The following is a 13,613-nucleotide window of genomic DNA, read 5'->3' as shown; positions in this document are numbered from 1 at the left end:
AGCCTACCCTCAACTGTACATTCATCCATATGCCTGGTCATCTACATTATCTTGGCAATCAAGAATCTGGCTACCTCTGCCTGAAAAATAAAAGATTCTGTATCTGCTGCCTCTTAAGGAAGGGGATTCCAAAGATTCTCAACCTGCTGAAAGAAAAAAAAAGTTTCCTCATCCCGGTTTTAAATGGGTGCCTCCTAGTTTTAGATTCTCCTGCAAGAGGAAAGATCCTTTCAACATCCATCTGGTCTAGTCCCCTCAGCATCTGATATATTTCAATTAAGTCACCTTCAACTCTTCTAAACTTCAGAGAATACAGGCCTAGCCTGTCTAGCCTCGCGTCATTAGGCAGACCATTAATTTCACGTAATAGACTTATAAGCCTTCTCTGTACTGCTTCCAATGCATGAACATCTTTGTGTAAGAACTATAATCAATACTGTACACAGTACTCCAGGTGCAGTCTCACTAATGCCCTGGATAACTGAAGCATGACCTCCCTACTCTTGCATTCAATTCCCTTGCAATCTATTGACTTTCATGATTACTTGCTGAACCTGCGTATTAACCTTATGTGATTCAAGCACTAGGACCTGTCTTCTTGAACAGCTGCAGTCTGTTTGACATATGTACACCCACCATGCCATTAGGTAGGAAGTTCCAGGATTTTGACAGGCTAGGCCTGTATTCTCTGAAGTTTAGAAGACTTAATTGAAATATATCAGATGCTGAGGGGACTAGACCAGATGGATGTTGAAAGGAATGTGGACATATTTCCAGCTCATGATCTCTCTGCATTTCAGAGCTCTGCAACCCCTCACTATTTAAATAATGCTTCTTTTTAAATTCTTTCTGCTAAAATGGACAAATTCACACTTTCCTGTATTATACTCCATTCATCAGGTCTTTGCCGATTCACTAAACCTATCTATATCTCTTTGTAGTCTCCTTATGTCCCTATCACAGTTCCAACTCCTTCATACAAATCATTTATATAAAGTTGTTAAGATTTGAGACCTCTGTGGCACATCACTTGTGGCACACTGTGGCACATCCTGCCAATCTTAAAAAACCCACTTATTGTTACTCTCTGTTTCCTGTTAGCAAGCCAATCTTCTATCTATGGAAGTATGTTACTCCCTACACCATGAGTTTTTAGTTTCCACAATAACCTTTGATGTGGCACCTTATCAAAAGCCTTCTGGAAATCTAAACATAGTGCGTCCACTGGTACCCCTTTATCTAAAGGACAAGTTGCATCTTTAAAGAATTCCAAAAAATTAGTTAAATACGATTCCCCTTTGACAAATTCATGGTGGTGTTGCCTGTTACCTGGAACTTATCTAAATAACACATTATAATGTCTTTAATAATAGCTTCTAACATTCTCCTGTTTAACAACTGGTCCTTGTAAGAAGAATTCAGATTGTGATGAGGGCAAATACTACTTGGAATACGCCAAGGCTCAGTTTTTGGGTCAGGTCTATCTCTAATTTCCATCAGTAGTTAAGTTCTATTGCAATAAAGTCAGATTTGTACCATGATACCAAGCCAGGAGGGACAGTGGGATTACAAAATCATTTGAACAAAATATGAGTGCAGAGATTAACTTTAATGCATATTAAATTTAATGTGGATAAATTTCTAATGGTCAGTAAATCAAAAGGAAAAATTGTTAAGTAGGTGAGCATGATGTTGAAATTTACTTGGAGTTTGAGTTAATCTACTCAGTTTGTCTTGAAGAGGGTGCAGCATACATTAGTAGACAGCTGATACAACTACTGCAGATACAACCATGTTATTTTTATACATTATGCCACCCTTTCAGCAGAATTGTGGTATTTAGAGAAAATTAATCCCAACATCCGGAGGACTTATTTCTTCCCATTTCACAACATTGTAAGTTGAAAGTCATTCCCCTCAGTCTTCAGAGAATTCCCAAATTCCCAAGTCCAGTAGCAAGGCACAAAAGAGTGAATTATTTTCCTTGATGCTTCAGGGAAAATCCTCCAGTGTCCTCAATCATAGAATCCCTACACTGTGAAAGCAGGCTATTTGGGCATCGAGTCCACAATGACCCTCTGAAGAACATCCCACCCTCCTACCCTATCCCTGTAACTCTGCATTTCCTATGCCAATCCACCTAACCTGCACATCCCTGGACACTATGGGGAATTTAGCATGGCCAATCCACCTAACCTGCATATCTTTGGACTGTGGGAGGAAACCAGACCACCCGGAGGGAACCTGCACAGACATGGGTGGAATGTGCACACTTCAAACGGACAGTTGCCCAAGGTTGGCATTGAACCCAGATCCCTGCATTGTGAGGCAGCAGTGTTGACCACCATGCCATCCAAATCTTCCAGTGTCTTTAAATTGCTGTAGTTCTGTCTCTTCAACCAGAAGTCAAGTTCCCACCAGATTCTACCTTTTATCCTGCTTTCTACAAGAATTGCTGTTTTCCTTTCTCAGTGTCCAAGGTTTTTAAATCAGACTGCCTCACTGTGTATAGGTCTACCCATGGGAAAGCCAGCTACTCTGTCCTTTGTTTTCAGGTTTTAAACCTGCTGTGGATTTCAATAATACTCAAACTGGTTTCCCTGTCCCCATGGTAATCAGGCAATTCAGACTAATTCTTGAACAGAACAAGTAGCAGTCACATGTTTCTTTTCATTGCTCCATTTTACCTGATTTGTGAGACAGTTTCAAATATAACCATCTTATAACTCTCAGTGGTCATAACATCATGATGTCCTTATTCAGTCTGGCAATTATGTGACTCCAAACTGACATGAATATGGTTAACTCTTGACTGACCTCTGAATGTACCTTTGCATGCTGCACAGTTGTATTCAAGAAGCAAAATTGGCACATTTTCAAAGTCAATTAGAGATGGGCAATAAAAAGTTAATTTTGCCATTGCATTTTTTCAAAAAATAAGAACATATAGTCCCTTATATTTCAGGTTTCAACAATATGAATAGAGATAATTGTTAAAAATTTCAAAGAATGAAACTGTGAACTCATACTACTGTTATGATCAAGTGTGCCAAATCCTGAAGTACGCTACACATTTTAACTTGAACTTCTAGAATGTTTGTTTTTTTAAGAAAAAAGAGGACTGCTGTAGGTGTAAATTAAATCGCAGAGAGGCTCACAAAATTTCACCACGGCGAATACAAAGGGAACTTCAACCAATGCCCCTCCAGAGGGGGTTGCGAAGAGACAAGTTAAATCAGATGGACTGTGATCTCCTATGACTACAAAGATAATGAGGGCTGACAACTCCCTGTTTGACTGAAAGCCACCGTTGCAAATTATGATCCAAACTTCAGACAGATTTTGTGTTTTTTTTCCTTTGAATAACATATTAGGACAGAGTTTAAAGAGCCAGTTTCAATTCTACTGGAGGGTACTAGTGAGGTGGAATGCTCTTGTATCCACTAATATGGGTTTGAGCATTAGTATGCTCTGAGGGTCACAGTCGAAGAACTATCCCGCAGATACCCCTGTATTTCAGGTAAAGGCATCCTTTCTCATTCTGAGTGCTGTAAACCAAACAAGTGGAAATATCACAACAAAAAGACTCTCTTTTGCCATAAATACGAGAATTCAATCATGGTCGAAAACAATCAAAAATACAGAATCTTAACCCATCCGCAAAACTAATGATCACCAAACCGACCGTTCAAGTATCAATATCAACAGTGCCAGACTTGATGGGCCGAATAACCTAATTCTGTTCCTGTGTCTTATCATCTTACGGATCTTATGGTAACCTCCACTGCAAGGAATGCAACGTTCACCGTTCCATCCTACACAAACAATTCGGAAACTGATCTCTATTTTTAAAATATTTTATCCTTTTGGGCTCACCTTTTGTTTGTAATCTATATGTATGTATCTTGTGTTAGTATGTCTTCTTGTGGCTAGTAATGAATAACTCATTGTTTTTGTTATTTCAAGAAAGCCTGTTTAAATCAACTCCTTTTAAAATATTAGTTAACTTAGGTCAGGGAAAAAGATATCCACAAGTGAAGAAATTCTTTCTAAATTAACTTTGCTGTGACCAACCAAGGAAATGGGTGAATAAAGCAAAGGAATCAGTTCATTGTTCCTTACCTGGCAGCTTAACAGTTTGGGGTATCCCATCTGGAACAGTAATGAATTGGGGAATCTCACCTGGGATTTGGTTGTAATATTACCATGATCATATTTGATCACATAAACATTTAGCTTAGTGTAACGTGCTGTCTGATCCTGTTGGGATAATTATGCTTGGTGCAAAAATGACCTAGGAGTAGAAGAAATAAAATTGAAAAAATGAGTAAGTGATAGTTTTAAACAAAGTACTTTCTAAATTTTTCATTGTTTTAATGCCACAACAGACTGCAGGCCTCTTCCTCAGTGTTCGGAACTAAATGGTGTATACTGTTTCTGCCCGGCTCCTAGGATATATAGCATTTTATAAAAAAGAGAAATGGTTTACAGAACAGAGAAAAAGGATTAAAACCAACACTTAATCCCACCTATTCAGTTCCTCACCAAAAAACATAATCTCGCTGTCTCTCTAGATACAAAGTCAGCTATTTGTTTAACTCATTAATACCATACACTGGTGTGCCAGGAATACTTGAATGCAAATTAATTCTGAATTGTCTTCTACACCTAATATATAAATTTATGACTTGAGTGTCTTGGTATTTTTGATGGTGAATCATTAACTTGGAACCATTGTTTTTATCAGCTTCATGATCGTAAAAACTTCAGTTTGAAAGCTTGAAGTCTGCTTTTGACCAAGGAAATCAATTAACCTCCTTCAGAACTCAAATTCTTGACATCTCACCATTCACATTGCATTAATAGCACTGTTTTCTGAGTAATAAGGAAGATATCCCTAGTGTCCTGGTCAATATTTATGCCTCAATCAACATCAAGATACCAATTTTCTCTACATTATTCTGTAGCTATTTGTAGGAATTTGCTGCATGCAAATTGGCTGTGACATTTCCTGTGACACGGAGTGTCTACAGTTCAAAAATACTCTGTTAGCTGTAACACACTTGGGGATATCCTGTGGTCATGAAAGGTCCTATATGAATGCAAGTCTTTCCTTTTTAATTCAGCAGCTGTTATGGGTAAGGCATATATATGGATTAGTAACTGCTAACAAAGTGAATAGTTTGGAAAAGTAGCTCTGGGAATTTGAAAGGGGGTAGACCCCTATAGAAGAAGGTATTGAGTGTAATGCCTTGTGTTTCAACTGAGATTTTACCTATTCTTGCCATATATAAATGACGTGAAAGTCATAAGCAAAACGTACTTGTATATAAATAGTGCCTTGGATGGAGTCAAGATGTCCTAAAGTGCTTTCCATTCAATTAAGTACTTTTGAAATGTGATCACTATTATGATGTCAGAAGCACAGCAGCCAATTTGTGTTCAGTAAGCTTCTAAATGCAGCAATGTTGCGGTTATCAGATAATCTACCTCAGGAAGTATGCAAAAGCACACAGAGGCTGTAGAAGAGGTCTATGTGAATGATTCCAGGGAGAGGGAATTCAAATTCATTCATCAATTGAAAACAAAGAGGAGATTTCAAAATCTCTAGACTTTTCTCACTGTTTATTGAAGAAACTGCTCATACGAGCAGAAGGATTGAGAATGAGTGAGCAATAAGAATGGGACATAATTTTAATGTGAAACATAAGAGGTTCAGAGGGGACTTGAGAAATTTATTTCACCCATAGACTTATGGGAGTCTAAATGTACTGCCTGGTAGGGTAGTAGAGGCACAAAATCTCACAACCTTGAAAAGTGTGTAGATGAGTATTTGAAATATGATAACATTCAAATGCTGGAAAGTGGGATTAATGTAGATAGGTTGACCCAGACTCGATGGGCCGAAGGACCTTTCTGTGCTCTATGAATCTACATCTAAACATTAATTTGAGGGTTGAACTGCAAATGAATCAGAGGCAATATGACAAAAACAGTTTTATGTAGTTAGTGGTTAGGAGCTGGAGTGCATGTCTGACAATATGATGGAGACCGATTCAATCATAGCTTTCAAAAGAGAAGTGAAATAATTATGTGAATATATTGCTTGCAGGTCTGTGAGGAAAAGGCAGAGAGTAGGGTGAGTTAAGTTGCTCTTGCAGCGGTCCAGCCTTCAGTGCTATATCTGTTCAATAATTCTATAATTATAAATGTGAGGAGGCAGCAACTAAGTTGAATTGGGTGCTGGGTTATTTTGTTAAACTGTGTGCCAAATTTGAACCCATGACCCATTTACGATTACCTCCTCTATCCACTTTTCTCCATTTCCTCGATCATGTTATAAAACTCTGTCAAATCATTTGTTAGAAAACTGTTGCCAACATAAAAGCCCAGTCATAATCAGATAACCAATCTCCACTGTTATTGAGATACACGTCCTGTGAAACATCCCTTCATTTCAACTTTCTTTTTATATATTGGAACAAATTCTAAATATGGAAACACTGCACCTGATGAAGGAGCAGCGCTCTGAAAGCTTGTGATTTCAAATAACCCTGTTGGACTATAATGTGGTGTCATTTGACTTCTGACCTGTTTCCAAATAATAAAGAAAAGATAGCATAAATTATTCAAACAATGACTTATTCTGCCTCTTAAAATTGTAGAAATCTCAAAAGATAATATATTCTGCTGCAATCATGGGTGGCACAGTGGCACAGTGGTTAGCACTGCAGCCTTACAGCGCCAGAGATCCGGGTTCAATTCCCACCTCAGGCGACTGTCTGTGTGGAGTTTGCACATTCTCCCCGTGTCTGCATGGGTTTCCTCCGGGTGCTCCGGTTTCCTCCCACAATCCAGAAAAAAGGTTAGGTGAATTGGCCATGCTAAATTGTCCATAGGGTTAGGTGAAGGGGTAAATGTAGGGGAATGGGTCTGGGTGGGTTGCGCTTCGGTGGGTTGGTGTGGACTTGTTGGGCCGAAGGGCCTGTCTCCACACTGTAATCTAATCTTCTGAAAGTTTATTTCCAATAATGTTGTTAGAAACAAGAGAATGAAGTGTGAGAGTTTTTTGTGAGGCTGCAGACCTCAGCAAGCCATTCCAACACCGCTGCAAACCAGTATCCACCCAACAATGTGGAAAATTGCTCAGGTATGTCCTACCTATAAAATGCAGGACAAATGCTAATTACCATCTCAAGAGTGTGCTTTCACTCATCAGTAAATTGTAGAAGATTTTCATTGCCATTATTATCTAGTGGCATTTACTCAGCACAGTCCTGCTCTAACTTTGGGTTTCACCAAAGCTTGACTCAGTGCCTCATTACAGCCTTGGTCCAAACATGGCTAAAAGAGTTGAACTAGTGAGGTGAGAGTGCCTGCCCTTAGCATCAAGTTGACATTTGACTATGTGGAATCAAGAAGCCTAAAAAAAGAGTTGAAGCCATTGGAATGGCAGAAACTCTACTGTAATCGAAGTCATACCTAGCAAAGTGGAAGATGGTTGTGGTTGTTGGAGAGCCATCAGCTCAGACCCAGAATATCACTGCAGGAGTTCTTCAGGGCAGTGTCAATGTTCAGCCGTCTTCATTTGTTTCATACATTATCTTCCCTTTATCATAAGGTCAGAAGTGAAGATGTTCAGCGATGATTACACAAGGTTCATTGCCATTCACGACTCTTCAAATACAGAAGTTCACTTGGAGGTCCAGTGCTGAATGTTAGTTTCTGCCAGTACTGTTTGGACCTGAAAATAAAAATTGACATGTCAGAATATACAATTTCTAGCATGCAAGGTAGCATGCAGTTTATTTAACAAACTTGAATAGAGTTGTTTTCATTTTTGCAAGGTGCATTTGATCAAAAATAAAGAAATAAATTTTCAGGCAAACTCACAGGCTTCTGATTTGAATACACCACAGTACATTGCTGCTGTAGGCAGGCTGCGTATAGAAAGGTGGGGGGAGGATTGATATTCAAAATCTGCCAAGAGCTTGCCAAAAATACATTATTCAAACTGATCTCTAAAATTGGCCAGAGTCAGGATGTAAGAAAGGGGTAGATACAATTCCTTCCTATGCAGTAGGTCAGCTCGGAGTGCATTAACGAAAATCTCAAACAATGGCCTGTTTTTATGATAGTGGTGCAAGTAGTGAATCTTCAGCCTCATTAGCTCACTGAAGCAGGCAGGAACGTCTGGAATCAGCATGTGAACAGTTAAATGTGCAGATTCTAAAGTTACTAACAGTGATTCAGTGCTTCTTCAGAGGTTGCAATGAGTTCCTGCAGACTGCAGTCAAGTAGAAGTCACTGAATGGGCAAAAACATACCCCTTTTCCCTGTTAGTTTAACTTTAAAATCCCTTACACCTTGTTAATTGAGGTATATCTGGTTCTTTAAATAATGCAACAAATTTACAATTACTGCTGAATAGCAGTAATTGATCTGAAAATTGAACTTAAAAATGTGGAATATGAAATTTCTTTAATTTGAAGCAATTCTATGTCTTTTTAAAATGTATTTATCATGCTTCAGCTGTTACCATAATTCAATCTTCAAATCATTTGTTTCACTCTGCTTTCACTAAAATGGTAATTAAAAGTTTAAAATACAGTACATTTTAACTTATGGCTTCTTGTTTGGGAATACATCAATGTGATTGGCTGCTTCCCTACTTGATGATGTTGCTATTGCTAAATGCATAAAGATCCCTGACTTGGAACCATTTACAAACTTACACCAAAGAATTCACTCAACCAAAGAGCTCAATTTCCTTCAGGGTCAGGGCCCATCTTGTTGTTCCATATTGACTACAAAGATAGTATGTCAGACACGCAACAAAAAGAACCAAAAAAGCTAATTAAATTTTAGCATTCTAAAATAAATCTGGATGAATCAATACGATGAAGATATTGATCACTGCAAAGCTCCAAACACCCAGTTGACCTAAGTGTATACTTCAGTTAGCTAGCGCATTGCATCGCTATATTTATGTTTTAAACAGTTACTCCCACTGCTTTCATATCTGTATTATCAAATTTAAAAAACTGATTTAAATTTATACAAGCCATTGAAAAGGTGAGATTCAAAGTACGAGATACAGTTTTGTTCATTCAATTATTGAAGAGTTCAGTGAAAATGACAAGAATAATAGCATAACTGAGAGATTGAACATGTTTGAGCAAAGTTTTGAAAAAAAAGGAACATTTTCATTTGTGCCAGATCAAATAGAATATGCTTTCTGGTTGGCTCCAGAACATAGTCTTCTGAGAAACTAATCCAAAGACATTCTACAAACTCCTCATCAAGGCTACCTTTACCCATCTAACTTTTTCAGTTTATATGTAGACTAAAATCTCACACAATTGTTGCTATGTCTTTCTGACAAGCTCCCACCATTACTTCCTTTTTGGTCCACTGAACTGTGTCATTTCTGTACACCAATTCCACTAGTCAATCCTTGCCTTTACTGTTTCTCATCTTCACCCAAACCATATCCATGCCCCAGCTCCCAGAACCAAGGTCATCTATCCCTGCTGTGCTAGTAACCATCATATTTGGATAATTGGCGGTGAATGTAACCTGCATGATGAGGCACAAGGCTACAAAGAGATCAGAAGATGTGTAGCTCTAGTGGCATCCCACACTGAGCGCTAGTGAGGAGGTAATTACAAAGCATGACCTGCTTGTTACTATTGTTCATGACCCTTGTAGTTTTTTACTGATGCTCGTGTAGAAATGGGGATAGAATTGATCACATTATATTGGTCCTGCTTTCTGCATATAGGACATATTTGGACAATGTTTCATAATTTGGACAAACAGGCAGAAAACCAATCACTAGGATAAGTAAACATCAACTAGCCACAAAAATACATGATCCACTCTCACTGGTATCCTTACATATGGATGAGGAAGGACAACAAATCCATCCTAGTTTAAGCCAAATAGAGGCACGCACGAGAATTCCTAGAAGCATGGCATTCCAATTGGAACTCTATCAACAAACACATCGATTTGGACCCCATCTACCATCCTCTGAGATAAAAGAACTGGAAATGACATCACCAAACACTAAAAGAAACTTAAAACACATAAATAGAAAGCGGGACATAACAAAAATGCTCCACCAGAGACTCAATGATGATGTTACCTAGTATGGTGACAAAACGTCTGAAACCGATCCTTGCCGCTCAGTGAGCAAACTCACATTCGGAATTTTTCACATTGCCAGGTGGATGCCAGTGTTGTAGCTATTCTGCAATGCTATTGAATGTCAGGGGAGATGGCTCCGCTCTCTCTTTCTCTCTCTCTCTCTCTCTCTCTCTCTCTCGTTGGAGATAGCCATTGCCTGATACTTCCATGTCAGCCATATACAAACTTGAACCTCCTGCTGAGTTGGGTTCAACTTTGGCTACACATTGTGCTGCCTGCTAATTTAAATAATTGCAAAGTTGGCATTCCTCTGCATCAGAATCACACACTGGAATCCCTGTGCCAATTTTCAGGGGCTATTGAATTTTTCCTCAAAATATTTTCATTATATAATGTACATGCTATATGAAGACAAGTATAAAGGTCAATTTAACATTGCATCAAAGGTTGGTGGTTTCCTTCTCTAAAGGATATTAGGGAATGAGATGTGTTTTTCTGACAATTGACAATAGATTCATGGTCATCTTCAGACTCTTCATTCCAAATATTTATTGAATTCAAATTCCAATACTTGCCATGGCCGGATTCAAACCTCAGAACATTATCTAAGTCTCTGGGTAAACAGTCCACCAATAATACCACTCGGCCATCACCTCCCCCCTGTGTTGTAATCATTAACAATAATAGAGCTATCATTTATGTATCTGCATTAAAAGAATTACTAGATAAATTTAAGAAGAAAGAGATCCAGTTGGCTGAGTAGCAGGCATTAAAGCATGGAAACAAACTGAATTGCCAAACTACAGATATCCAGGAATGGTAGTAATGAAGATTTCCATTCTGCCTTAAGTCTTTGTATTTTAAATCTATTGGGATGTATATTGCTCCAACATCTGTTGATGCAGCCAGGGAAACCTTTTCTTAAAATAACATTTTGAAAACTATCCAATGTAATTATAGCCATATCTGTTTCAAAAGATAGGTTTTCTTTTGATATATTTAATTATTTCAAAATTCATTATTTATTCAGCTGAAGATATCATAAGATTTCATTGAAGTTGGTCAACATCAATAAATATGAAGGAATAATTTTATAGGGTGCAGTTCTTGATGTGTATTCCAGGATCTTAATTCAAAAACGATGTTCATTACTGTCAGTAATTAATCCCATATAAAGACTTATGAGGGTGACATTTTCCTAAAGTGAACATGGCTTCCTTAATTTAGACTGAAGAATTCTATTGGAATTGATCAGTTAGACACTGTTTATTTTGATGTTATCATTATGCTTCACTGGCTCTGCTGTTATGGATGTCTTTGGAAAAGAAATGGAGTGCATTCTCAGCTGAGCTTGGGTTGAATAGCATGTGGAAATTATGATTCACCCTTAGAGAGTGAAGGCAGGTAAATGGATGGAATTGGTGCAAAGGCACAAACTTTGTGATAGGGACAAAGAAGATAACATTGGTCTTCTTATCATTTAACATGAAACAAAATTGTGCTTCATCCAAGATAGGAGGAGAGATAGCAATATATTTATGGCCATACATGTGGAATCCAATTCCATGTCTTCAGAATAATGTCACCCAGGTTTAGCATGTAGATGAAAATAGAGATTCAGTGATGGATTTTTGGGAATTGCAGAGGTATCAGTAAGGGGAAAAAGCCATGACTGGGAGTACTTATATCTTCTCAATTCTCCTAACATCCTCATAATTTCTCTACTTCACTTTTCCAGTGATTCAGTATCCTCTTTGAGAGAGGAGACCAGAACTGCAATCAGTGCTTCAATGTGATCTAACCAAGATTCTACAGAAATTTAACATTATCTTCCTGCTTTTCTACTCAATTCATCTATAAATTAATTCCAGCACTTTATTAGCACACCATAGTCTTATCAAGTTCTGCTGATGCTTCAAGATGTTGTCTTGAATTTCCATTCTGACTGCAATACTATTCCTATGCTGACATGATCCTATTAACGAATAGCATTGATTCTCATCCTTTCAACACTTTACTATGCCCATCTGACATTTCAGCTCTGCGAGTCCATTCCACAGTGATGGGAAGAAAGTTTATCACTTTGTCAACTGTAATGATTTTAATGAAACAAATTTAATCAGTCCCTGAGTTTCCAATGAGAGCATTTTGTACTATTCACAACTAATCTAGCAGTTTCATTCAAACATTACTGCCAAAATTCAACAGAATGCAACTTTAGAAATTGGAATCAGGACACATTAGCTTAAATGAATTTTGCTTGATATCAAAGCTATAGGTAATTTCAGAATATTTCATGCTCACCTCAAAAGTTGAAAGATAATGTTTGCCAACTTTCTTACTATTTTCGACAAAACAGCCACTGAAAATATTGAGAAAACAAAATATGTTGATTTAACACTGTGAATAATGGAAATAGGTTGATTCAGTCAAGTAGCAAATTCAGGTAGATAACTGAAAGTCTCCAAATTTTGGTTCTTACGAGTAACAATATCCTAGGCATGGGAAATGAGACAAACACAGGAAATGGAGATTGATTTAGGCCCAACTAGAAGATTGTGCAATGCAGTAACATTTTGATGACAAAATTGTGATAGACAATCAAGAAGGTAAATAGTTGAAGGACTAATTTATGAACCACATTGTGTAACACATAAAAGGAACTGGAATGCTTGGTACTATAATGAGCATTAGCAGATAATATTTCACTTATCAGAAAGTATCAAAATAAATTATTCAAAATGAACTTACCAAGTGATGTCATTTTCTGGATTCCCTGAAAAGCTGTGCTATCATGTATAGCACCAACTACATTCAAAGTACTTGTGTAAAACACAGAGTAAAAAAAAGATTTACAATACGCATTTGGAAATCACTTATCTGTGTAAAAAATCTTATTACAGTCACAGTCATTGACTGAAATTAATTTTGATTTATAACCAATTATTGTTTATCGTTACAAGAAAACAGCAAGTGCTTGATTTACATAGATTTTCAGCAATTCCTCACAGTGTTAATTTTAAAGTGACATGGGTGAGATGGCCTTGTGAGAAGCAATCCAAATAACAAAGTTATTTGTTCCCTTTGATCAAAGCAAAAGCACAAACGATATATAATTTGGAGGTCACAGCAGGACAAAGCCCCTCAGAAACAATATGTTTTATAGTAGCTACGGCTTCATCCCTCTTTTGTAAACCACCATTAAGAACATTTAAATGATCCTGATGTCCCATATTCTGTCACTGTAGACTGCAGGGTATGAGTTGACGTTTGCAGCCTTGAAAAAACCATCAAAATGGGTGGCAACTTATACATTAATTAGAAAATACAAAGCACTTGGATTGGTGTAGGTGATTGCTATTTTAAATGTGAAAAGCTTCAGAGTACTGCCAATTCCATTGAAATCATTGTCATGCATTTTACTGAATTAATTAATTCTACAGCAATATTCTAAGCACAAT

At 37.5% G+C, this 13,613-nt stretch overlaps 1 protein-coding gene and 1 long non-coding RNA gene across 10 annotated transcripts in view; one reads left to right on the top strand and one right to left on the bottom strand.

Moving 5' to 3' along the window:
* adamts9 (ADAM metallopeptidase with thrombospondin type 1 motif, 9) overlaps positions 1-13,613 on the top strand; it is a 256,708-nt gene that overhangs the window by 164,883 nt on the left and 78,212 nt on the right. The gene's annotated exons all lie outside the window — the stretch shown is intronic.
* LOC140483822 (uncharacterized) overlaps positions 1-13,613 on the bottom strand; it is a 50,601-nt gene that overhangs the window by 11,631 nt on the left and 25,357 nt on the right. For 2 of the 4 annotated variants that reach the window (XR_011962043.1, XR_011962046.1), the window contains exons 3-5: positions 12,457-12,514; positions 7,483-7,744; positions 4,183-4,294 (exon numbers count right to left, since the gene is read on the bottom strand). This is a non-coding gene — a long non-coding RNA (uncharacterized lncRNA). Of the gene's footprint in view, positions 1-4,122; positions 4,295-7,482; positions 7,745-12,456; positions 12,515-13,613 lie in introns of all 4 variants that reach the window. The other 2 variants (XR_011962044.1, XR_011962045.1) reach the window with 2 other exon arrangements.

This window comes from Chiloscyllium punctatum, chromosome 12 (genome assembly GCF_047496795.1).
Source record: "Chiloscyllium punctatum isolate Juve2018m chromosome 12, sChiPun1.3, whole genome shotgun sequence".
NCBI classification, from domain to species: Eukaryota; Metazoa; Chordata; class Chondrichthyes; order Orectolobiformes; family Hemiscylliidae; genus Chiloscyllium; species Chiloscyllium punctatum.
The sequence above is the reverse complement of the archived record's forward strand: the minus strand, read 5'-3'. Positions and strand labels throughout refer to the sequence as shown.